Consider the following 12,307-nt stretch of genomic DNA (forward strand, 5'->3'; position numbering starts at 1 on the left):
AGGGTATTAACTCTCGTGGTTTATCATTTTCAACTGACAAAGAATAGTGGTGATTCTGACTGATTTTGTTAATATTTTCATGGCAGTTTGGGGCATAATCCAGTAAGTGATGAGGCGTTCACAAATCTTTCTCTGAAGAAATATTTAATGGTCTCCTTCTCCAACTTTCCATCACATGTTATCGTGTATTGTCGATTGAATATTGGATTGAACGGGCAGGTCAACTACTTGAAACAAAATGTCGCCCTTCGCAGCGCGAGGAATATGAGCACGCGCTTTGAATATGTATAAATATGTATACGTAATTGATTTTTGCCCATGACCTTCATGGCTCAGCCAATAGATCTATAAAGTCCACTCGTAGTATTGATTTTAGTATTTTCCGAAAAAGACCACTTGGGCGAATGAACAAAGTGAAAGCCCTGTACATTGAGAGTAAAACACACAAGCTTTTTATGTATTGAGTATAATTTCAAAATGTAATGTTTAAGATGAGAAAGATCAGTTTAAAGCAAATTAAGTCCCCTAGCATTAATTACAGATTAATTTCCCTTTTTTACTATCTGCACCAAAACGTTTGCAAAATAAATATAACTTCCATGCTTAGCAAAAGAAGTTCCTGTTTGAACAAAAAAATGATAAAAATGACTGCTCTAGTTGTTGGGTCAGAATATCAGATCAAAGTGCCAAGTTTAGAGAGAGAGAGAAAAAGAAAAAAACAAAACAAAAAAAACCCCCAGTAAATTCAGTTTGCAGATAATTTGGCTTCTTTTTTTCTATTCATTGTGCCTATCCCATAGGATAGTGCCCCCCCCCCCCCAACCCCCCCGCCCCTCCTGCTTGCAGTTTTATTTGTTTTTCCTATGGAAGTGGATTTTTCTACAGAATTTTGCCAGGAACAACCCTTTTGTTGCCGTGGGTTCTTTCACGTGCGCTAAATGCATGTTGCACACGGGACCTTAGTTTATCGTCTCATCCGAATGACTAGAGTCCAGACCAGCACTCAAGGTCTGGTGGAGGGGGAGAAAATATCGGCGGCTGAGCCGTGATTCGAACCAGCGCGCTCAGATTCTCTCGCTTCCTAGGCAGACGCGTTACCTCTAGGCCATCACTCCACATGTTATTATGTCGGCCATAGCAACAAGAGCTGGAGCCAGCAGGTCCCCAGTACCTGTCCACTCACTTTTCTCGGGAAGTCAGGTCAGTATGTGCGTGACTGGAAACGTGTGTGTAGCCAAGCGTGCAGCCACCCAGGAGTGTGCAGTCAGTCACCTTGGAAGACTCTGTGTGTGTGTGTGTGTGACTTGACTTGACTTCAAGGATTAATAGACACAAAAAAGAACAAAAGGAACAAAGAAATAAACGGTCATCCAATACGCATGCACTGAAATACATAGTTGGCGGGTGTGTGTATGTGTGTGTGTGTGTGGTGTGTTTTGTTTTGTGTGTGTGTGTGTGCGCGCGCGCGCGTGTGTGTGTATGTGTTGTGTGTGTGTGTGTGTGTGTGTGTGTGTGTGTGTGTGTTTGTGTGTGTGTGAGGGTGTTGTGTGTTGTGTTGTGTGTGTGTATGCGAGTTTGAATCTGTGTGTGTGCGTGTGCGTGCGTGTTTGTGTGTGTGTGTGTGTGTGTGTGTGTGTGTGTGTGTGTGTGTGCGCGCGCGTACGCGCTCGTGTGTGTGTGTGTGTGTGTGTGTGTGTATGTGTTGTGTATGTGTGTGTGTGTGTTGTGCTCGGTGTGCCACGGTGTGTGTGTGTGTGTGTGTGTGTGTGTGTGTGTTGTGCTCGGTGTGCCACGGTGTGTGTGTGTGTGTGTGTGTGTGTGTGTGTGTGTGAGACAGACAGAGAAGGCAGAGAGTGGCGGGGTTTGGTGGTTGGGTGGAGGGAGTTGGTTGGGGGTTAGGGGGGGGGGGAGAGGGGGAGTGAAGCAGGCCAAGTCAGGTGACAGTAGCTGGGGAGGAGGGAGGGTGGCGGAGGTGGGAGGGGTGGTGGGGGTAAAGAGCAGGGTGTTAGGAGGAAAGTACGACGACACTGCTGCTTCGATTGTTGTGTTGCCTTGTATGGAATGTTGCCTGCCATGTCTTTCCTTGCCTTTGACTCTCTCCATACGAACGGCGAAAGAGACGACGCTAACAGCGTTTCACCCCAATTACCATCATCAAACGTGAATGTTGACAAAGATACCACAATTCTGACGACGGAAGCTAAAGGTTGGGTCATTCAGATACCCACTGGACATCCGAGGGGTCTGTGTAGAGGAGAAGAGAGCGCTGGCCGTACTGAGTGAGTTAACATGGCTCCTCCTCCTCACCAAACACACACACACACAGAACGCAGGAACGCAGGAAGTTTAATGCGAAGGCCACCAGCCTGTCCACATGAGAACACGTACACATGTAACGATTTGAAAAAAATTAGGGAAAAACCAGATTCAACAAAACTTGAACATAATTGCTCTGCCACGCTGTTTGATTTTAAATTTTAACAAGAGAGGCAAGGCCTTCAAGACTCACTTGTGATACACTTTAAAAAAAAAATCTAATCGTTAAAATGTGTTCTGTATTTGTTATTATAAAGCTTCGCGTTAAAAAAGAAAAGAAAAAAAAGTCCTAACCAGATTCGAATTAAGTCCCCTAGCATTAATTACAGAGTAATTTCCCTTTTTTACTAAGTGCACCAAAACGTTTGCAAAATAAATAAAACTTCCATGCTTTGCAAAAGAAGTTCCTGTTTGAACAAAAAATGATAACAATGACTGCTCTTGTTGTTGGGTCAGAATATCAGATCAAAGTGCCAAGTTTAGGGAATACAAAAATATAAATATAACAGTAAATGCAGTTTTCATATAATTAGGCTTCATTTTTTATTTTTTTGTGTCCATCCCAGAGGTGCAATATTGTTTGAAGCACGATGACTGGAAAGAACTGAATTTTTCCTATTTTATGCCTAATTTGGTGTCAACTGACAAAGTATTTGCAGAGAAAATGGCAATGTTAAAGTTTACCACGGACACACACACACACACACACACACACACAAACACACACACACACACACACACACACACACACACACACACAACCGAACACCGGGTTAAAACATACTCACTTTGTTTACACAAGTGAGTCAAAAATTAAACTTCACATCAGTTCCTCTCTGGAATGGAAAGCACAGTAAATAAACATGGCCACATCTCTTATTACACATCTGTCTTCATTTTGTAACAAAAATGGAACTGGCGGAGTGTTGCTATTTCTATAATGTTTAAATGTATGCTTTTCTCGAAGTTTAGCATATACAGGACATCTGATAAGAAAAATGGACTTCAGTTTATAGATCATCACAAAAGGGACAGTTTTTTTAGTGTTGACATATTATTATATCTTTTATTTACTTTAAGGTCATTAACGCCTAGAAGAAACTTCACCAAGCCACTCTAAATTTTGCTATTGTAATAACTCGCAGGTATTTTTCTGGCCTTGACAAAGAATTGAATTTGCGGTATTCCTTAAAACGATAACTATTTTCCAACTTTCCGTTCCAGTCTTGTTTATAGCAATCAACTATTCTCTGTCTGAACAATTTTAAGATTTTTTTTTCATCTCCCACCCCACCATATATCCACACTTCTGAAAATTCAAATGAATCTAAACACTGCTGTACCTGAAATGCCCAGTTTTTAGATAGTCTTTCTTTCTTCATATTTCTTTCGTATGCTCGCTTTGGTAATCTAGTTGGTGTCGTTTTTTGTATTTTAAAGCAGTATCTTACTGCTCTCAAATAACTATCGATGTAAAGCGGATATCTGAAATGCCCATGCGACGAAGAAGACCTCATCCTCCTGCTGGGGCCAAGCAAACAGTACCACCCAGAACACTCAACATTCTCCAGTGGAATGCAGAAGGGGTGCATAAGAAGAAACTTGGCCTGGCAGAAAGGATGCACCAAGAAAATATTGACATTGCATGTGTCCAAGAGACACATTTGACTGTGAACCATCGCATTCAAGTGAGGGGTTACGAGACCATCAGGTTGGACCGTGAGGAAAGAAACAAAGGAGGGGTGCTTGTCTTGGTGTGGAATTCCATCACCGCACAAGAACTCAAGATCAACACCAATCAACAGGCAGAGATCCAAGGGGTTGATATAGTCTTTAAAGAACACAACATCAGGATCCACAATGTCTATTGCCCTCAAGATCGTGATCTTTCCCTCACATACATGAACATCCCAGACAACTGCGTGGTGGTGGGAGATTTCAACAGTCACTCAGAGAGATGGGGTTATGAGGAGACGGACAGGAGAGGCGAAGAAGTTGAGGATTGGGAGATTGACACACATCTTCATCTCATCAACAAGAAGATGATGAACCCACCTTCTACTCTGGACGCTGGATGACCACATCAACACCAGATCTAGCGTTCGTCACCAACGACCTGTTCGTCAGGACCACAAGAACAGTCCTCAACCAGCTTGGAGGAAGTAACCACAAGCCCGTAAAACTCTCTATCAACCTCAACTTGCAGGCTCCTCAAGCAAAGTGTTTTCCCCACTGGAATTACAGAAAGGTGGACTGGATTCTCTTTGAGACCCTCACAGATACATACACAAAGCCAATCAACATCAGGCAGAAGGACTCAAACAAGATGGTTCAAGACTTCGCAAAGGCCATCTTGAAAGCTGCTATAGAATCCATCCCAAGAAGAGCACGCAAAGACTACAAGCCCTACTGGACGGAGGAACTCCAGAATCTGGAAGATGCTGTTACGGAAGCCAGGGACCGAGCTGAAAAGCAGCCATCACTGGAGAACAACATAGGATCAGTCCCACAGTGTTGAAGGGAAGCAGACATGATCCCCATTCACAAAAAGGGAAAGGACAAGTTGAAGGCTGAGAGCTACAGACCCATCAGCCTTACAAGCTGCTTAGGAAAGCTGATGGAGAGACTTGTCAACACTAGGATTGTCTGGCACCTTGAGAAGTATCAGCTGCTGAGCCCTGAACAGGCAGGCTTCCGCCAACACAGATCAACAGAAGACCAGATCACATTCATCACTCAAAGCATTGAGGACGCATTCCAGGAAAAGAAGAACAAGCTTGCTGTCTGGATTGAGATGGAGAAGGCGTTCGACAAAGTCTGGAAGGACGGACTCAGGCTCAAACTATGGCGATGTGGTGTGTCTGGGATGATGCACACCTGGATCAGCCAGTACCTACACAACCGCCAAGCCCAAGTCAAGATTCAGGGCCATAAGAGCAAGAAGAAGGTGTTGAGACAGGGAGTACCACAAGGAGGAGTCCTTTCGCCAACGCTGTTCCTCATCTTCACAGATGACATCGTCAGAGAACTGCCAAGAGGGGTCAGAGGAGCGATCTACGCAGATAAGCTGGTACTCTGGTGGTCTGAAGAGTACACAACTACAGCACAGGTACGCCTCCAGACTGCGCTCCACAAGATCAGCAACTGGACCAAGGAATGGCTTGTCTCAGTCTGTCAACTCAAGCAAAATAACTTGGCCTACACGTGACAGTCTTCAGCCTATCCAGCAAGAAGCAAGAGGCGAAACTGACACTGAACAACCAAAGGCTTGCAGAGGAACTCACACCTACCTACCTGGGAGTGACCTTTGACCGCAGGCTCACTTGGAAACAGCAGATCACCAGATGCTGTAGCGGGGCCAAGCTGAGACTGGCGATCATGAGGAAACTTGCAGGGACGGAGGGGAGGGGGGAGCGGGGGGGGGGGGGGGGGGGGGGGCTGATGAACGTATCCTAAAGAGACTATACGGGGAGAGTCCGACCTGTAGTTGAGTACGGGACATCAGCATGGGCATCAGCTGCAAAGTCTAACCTCGATCATCTCAACAAGATACAGAACCAAGCTCAGCGTGTCATAACTGGCACCATGAGATCCACCCCAATCCTGAAGATGGAGGAGACCACTGGGCTACAGTCATTGGAGGACAGAAGGAAACAAAATTCAAACACCTTGAAAACCATCCAGTGAACAACAGAATGAGCAGACCCACCAAGAGCCAGCTGAAAAGAGGCAGCTTCATCCACCAGTCAAGACGCCTTGAAAGACAAACCCCAGTCTTGATGGAACACGAAGCAAAGCCTATCCTGGCAAATGTCACCCACCCATCTTGGAAGAGGCAGGTGTTCCCAACAGTCGTCACCAGCATTCCCTGGGTAGAGAAGAGAGGAACACAGACACCCAAAGGAAGGCCCTGGTCATGGAGTACATCTGCAACCAGTACCCCCAGGAAGACTGGACCCATGTCTTTACAGATGGCTCCACCACAGAAGCAACGAGGGCGGTGGAACTGGAATCTTCTCCCGATACAAAGACGGAGATGAAGAAATTGCAATCCCAACAGGAAAATACTCCACCATCTTCCGAGCTGAGCGAGAAGCCCTCTGTGAGGCAGCCACAACAGTCTCGCAGAACTCCACAAGAACAATAGGGCAGATGGCACCCGAAATATAACCCAGAAGACAGATACCATTTGCTTGAACGACGGGAACAGGTCAAGATCTTCCGCCTTATGACTGGACACAACCACTTGCTCCACCACATGCACACAAAATTTGGCATTGGACAGAGTGGAGAGTGCCCTTGTGGTGAGGGACCAATGACAACTGACGACATCCTTCAAGACTGTAGGACGCATGCAGCATCCAGGAGGAAGTACTGGCCAACACCGACAGCAGTGGAAACCAAACTGTACGGCACCCTGGAGGAGCTGCGACGGACAGCAGCCTTCATCGACGACACCGGGCTGCTCATCTAATGGGAGGCGAAGGAGGAAGAAGAAAGAAGAAGAAGAAAGCATATCTGTCTGTCTATCCATACACCATGGAGAGAGAGAGAGAGAGAGAGAGAGGGTGGGGGGGGGAGAGAGGAAGGCAGGAAAAAAGCAGAGTGTTTTTCGAGAAATGAAGACACTTGGCTGACTGCCAAAACGTTCAGTTCCTATCGTCAGTAGGTATGACCAAGTTTCTTCATTGTTGAGAGGGAAGGGGTGAGGGTGGGTGTGTGGGTTGGGGGGTGGCAGGGGAGTGGGGTCACAGCAACCCGGATAGGGGACAAAGCCTGGGTGGTAGAAGGGTGGATAGTGGTGGCAAGGGTGTCGGGTTTAGAGCAGGCCCGTGCAAACGACTGCAGCCAGGTGGGGGATGGAGAAGGGGTGGTGGAGGTGGAGGTGGCAGGGTGGCCAGGTTAGAGAAGTCCCTGTTGCGGCATATGCAACACGTGGCGGGCCTCACCACACATATTGTCGCTGGCATATTTTGTTGATGGCAACAATATGTGCCGATACTGATGGCACATGCTGTCACCAGTCTTCAGGGTGACTAGTCACAAGAACACACATTCACATGCACAAACACACAAGCCTGTACCCATGCTCATACTCACACAGTACACACAAGTGACAAAGACACAGACAGACAGACACAGACAAACAGACACACACACACACACACACACACACACACACAATCCATACACACTCTTATTAATGTTTATTTGCATGTATGCAAGAAATGGTCTTTTTTTGTTTCTCTCTTTGTTCTTTTGACATAATTCTCCTCGTTTGCTGGTATGTGTAAAAGATGTATGTATGTAACGTTCCAATGCCCCCAGGAGGCACAAGAAAAACTTTTTGCCTCGTCTTGTCACACACAACTGTTGCCGCACATAATATTGTCGCCAGCATATTATATTGTCGCTGGTTCAGCTGATTTCTTGTAGCGACACTCCCGGCATATATTGTCACTGGCGACTATACATGCCAAAGTGTGACAAGATATGCTGTGAGCATCACGTCGGCATATTCTGTCGCACAGTAACAACAGACCATGAAAATGCCACCACCACCCCCTACACCCCGGCCCCCACCCATACCCCCAACACCCCTTGCGCAAAGAACAGTGGGTGAATAGGGGTGGAGGTGGCTCGAGGGGTGGGAGGGGGGGGGGGACAAAGAAAGAGAGAGAGAGAGGTGTGCCTTTCCAAAGTTCCAGCCAGTAAAGTTGGCTGGCTGCCCAGACGTTCCATGCTGATCATCAGTGTGTGCAAACCATGACCCAGTTTCACGAGGGACTGAGAAGGGGTGGGGGATGACGGTGGCAGGGTGGCGTGTTTTGTGCAGGCCTGCAGAGGTGAGGGTGGTGAGGGTGATGAGGGTGGTGAGGGTGGTGTGCTTTGTGCAGGCCTGCAGAGGTGAGGGTGGTGAGGGTGATGAGGGTGGTGAGGGTGGCAGGGTGAGGAGGGTGGTGAGGGTGGCAGGGTGGTGAGGGTGGCAGGGTGGTGAGGGTGGTAGGGTGGTGAGGGTGGTGTGCTTTGTGCAGGCCTGCAGAGGTGAGGGTGATGAGTGTGGCAGGGTGATGAGGGTGGTGAGGGTGGCAGGGTGGTGAGGGTGATGAGGGTGGTGAGGGTGGCAGGGTGGTGAGGGTGATGAGGGTGGTGAGTGTGGCAGGGTGGTGAGGGTGATGAGGGTGGTGAGGGTGGCAGGGAGGTAGGGTGGTGAGGGTGGTGTGCTTTGTGCAGGCCTGCAGAGGTGAGGGTGATGAGGGTGGTGTGTTTAGTGCAGGCCTGCAGAGTTGAGGGTGATGAGTGTGGCAGGGTGATGAGGGTGGTGAGGGTAGCAGGGTGGCTGCTTAGTGCATCCCTGGGCAGGGACAGTGGCTGGTGGGAGGTGTGGGCCGGCAGTGACAGGTTTTTCATCATCAAGAGGAGCAACAATGGCCTGGTAATGTCGTGACAGCTTAGAGGCACCACCCCTAGGGCCTCCCCCTCCTCCCCCCCCCCCCCAAGCCCTCACCCCCCCCCCCCCACTCCCCCCACACCTGTCCTCTGCTGTATTGCACTGACATGGAAACCAACACACACAGGTGATGACTTTGCAACACGAGAGGCACACACACTAGCAGACAGAGAGATAGAGAGAGATAGGGTTGCAGATACAGAGATAGTTATTATTACTTTCTAAGGACTCAATTTTCACTCAGGGTTGGGATGGGGGTGGGGTTGGTGGGTGAGTACATACATATATGTGTGTGTGTGTGTGTGTGTGTGTGTGTGGTAAACTTTAACAAATTTATTTTCTCTGGATATACAGTTTTGGAATATACTGAATGAAAATAAATCCGTACTCATACAAATGACAGGCTGTAAGCCTTCTGGGTAATGTTTTGTGTCACAATCAAAATGTCAGTGTTGATGTTGTTGTTGTTGTGCTCAAAAGTGTGTGTGCAGCCAAGCTTGCAGCTGTGCAGGTGGAGAGACCTTGAAAAGGTACTGTTGAGGTTGTTTCTGTTTTGTTGTACAGGTAAACATATCTGTGTGACTGGGAAGGCGTGTGCAGCCAAGCGTGCAGCCACTGTGCATGTAGTTGCCTTTGAAGACTGGTGTGTGTGCGTGTGTGTGTGTGTGTGTGTGTGAAGACAAAGTCACCGTGGTGTGGTGTCCAACCCTGGAACTTTACCCCACAATCGCAGCAGGGGCCAGGTAGGAGACTGCCTTCAGTGGCCGATTTTTTAGTACAGAACACACACACACACACACACACACACACACACACACATACAGGTGGACTAATTTAGGGTGATTCAGCGATTTGGCGATCCAACCTTCCCTTCTCATTGTCAGTTTGCACAAACAAGACGATCGCGTTTCAAGTTGACACGGAGGGCTCAGAGCTGGGTGAGGAGGAAAGGGGGGGGGGGGGGGGGGGGGGGGGGGGGAAGAGGGAAGAGGTGGTTGAGAGGGTAAGGAGTGGTGGGGGTTTGGAGTGAACAAGGGAAGGTGGTGGTGGAGGGGGTGAAGGGGTGGGGATGGGGGTGGAGTGAACAAGGGAAGGAGGAATGAACCAGTGTCTGAATAGTGCAGCTTGGAGACACCCCCTCCTCCCCACTCCTTGATCCACTGTCTTCCGCAAGGACAGACTGGAAGAACAGGCCACGCCTAAAGCCTTAATAATCCTTGAATAAAAAACAAAACAAAAACAAAACCCAACAACTCCACAACAAAACGTTTACAATACAACACACAGGGTGGGGAAGGCAGTGACAGATGATGTGATGTGTACAATACAACACACAGGGTGGGGAAGGCAGTGACAGATGATGTGATGTGTACAATACAACACACAGGGTGGGGAAGGCAGTGACAGATGATGTGATGTGTACAATACAACACACAGGGTGGGGAAGGCAGTGACAGTTGATGTGATGTGTACAATACAACACACAGGGTGGGGAAGGCAGTGACAGATGATGTGATGTGTACAATACAACACACAGGGTGGGGAAGGCAGTGACAGATGATGTGATGTGTACAATACAACACACAGGGTGGGGAAGGAATATCGAAATGTAAAGATTAGTAACAAAGCATCCATATTACCCACAGGTGAGGTGAGCAAGAAAGTTGCTCTGTGTTCCAGACTTCTCCAGGTAATGTCAGACAGTGGTGAGGAGGTGGGGGTGGAGAGTGGGGGGTGCAGGGGGGACGGGGGGCGGGGGGGTGGATTAAGGAAATAGACCTGCAAACAAACCATAAAAGGCAGTGAACCAGCACTCCTTTCAGCTCAAGACCAGGCCATTGAATGAACTGTGATTTTTTCAGGTGAGACACACACACACACACACACACACACACACACATACACACACACACACACACACACACGCACACACACACACACACACACACACACATACGCACACACAAACACATACACACACACACACACACACACACACACACACACAAGCAGGTGAGCACATGTAAAGAATATGTTAGAAACTGCAAACAATTGTGCATGAAAAACGTCAACAGTGTCTGAAGTGTAATTATTGGTGACGCAATTATGACTATGATTTTTTTTTTTTTTTTTTTTTTTTTTTTACGAAAGTTTAACTATAAGTATTTCTTTGTACCAGAATTCCTGATGATGTTTTCACTTGAAGGTAGGTGTTGGATCCCTATAAATGTTGGTTTTGATCTACAAATAATGTGCAAAATAATACATGGATTCTTACGAATTGTTAGTGTAAATGGAACAACATTTTATTTAAGGATTAGTAACAGATCCATAACAATAGCAAAGCACTTATGGGTTGTCTTTTACAATGAAAACTTACGAAAATGGAACTCCTTGACCTTCACTTGAAAGTTTCATGGTGTTCCAGTCATCGCCTGCAGTTTACAGCTGTTATTGACATTTGTGGGAGATGTGAATAATTTCAGCTATTTCAGTGGAAAAGAAGAAGAAGAGGAGGAGAGAAAAAAATAGAGCAGCGACTGGAATGCACCATCATAACGTGTCTGTTTGAGAAGCTAGATCTCAGCACGAAACTGTGGAACCAGATTTCTAAATTACACTGGACAGGCTACATCTCGATAGATCTCCACGTCGGTAGAACTCCACGTTGATAGATCTCCATATCGATAGATCTCCATATCGATAGATCTCCATATTGATAGATCTCCATATCGATAGATCTCCACGATGATAGATCTCTACGATGATAGATCTCCATATCGATAGATCTCCACGTTGATAGATCTCCATGTCGATAGATCTCTACGTTGATAGATCACATCCATAGATTTCCACAATGATAGATCTCCATATCGATAGATCTCCACGTTGATTGATCTCCACGATGATAGATCTTAATATCGACAGACACAGAAGACACACAAACACAGAGACACAGACAGACAGACAGACAGACACACACACACACACACACACACACACACACGCACGGACACACACATACAGACACACACACACACACACACACACACACACGCACGCACACACACATACAAACACACAGACACAGGCACACACAAGTTTCAAGTTTTATTTATCCTTTCACTCTTATTGGAGTATGGTGGATTACTGCAATACACACAGACAGACAGACAGACAGACACACACACACACACACACACACACACACACACACACACACACAAAACGAACAAAGAAAAAACCACGAAACAAAGAAAAAACACCCAAGTGATGTTTTTAACATGTAGGCATTGGAGGTATTAGTTGATGTAGGGATTCATCAATGTGGAGATCTATCGATGTAGAAATCTGTCCACGTGGGAATCTACTGATGTGGTGATCTATCAAAAGGAATCCTACATTCAACAAGCAAGATTTCAAAGATGGGTTGGTGGATTTATTTGTTTGAATAGTATGTTGACTGTGTGCACAGTGCACAGAAACGTCAATGCTCAGAAATACGCCGACATTTCTGAGACTTTAAGATATTCCAAGCAA

Source organism: Babylonia areolata, chromosome 34 (assembly GCF_041734735.1).
Source record: "Babylonia areolata isolate BAREFJ2019XMU chromosome 34, ASM4173473v1, whole genome shotgun sequence".
Classification (NCBI taxonomy): Eukaryota; Metazoa; Mollusca; class Gastropoda; order Neogastropoda; family Buccinidae; genus Babylonia; species Babylonia areolata.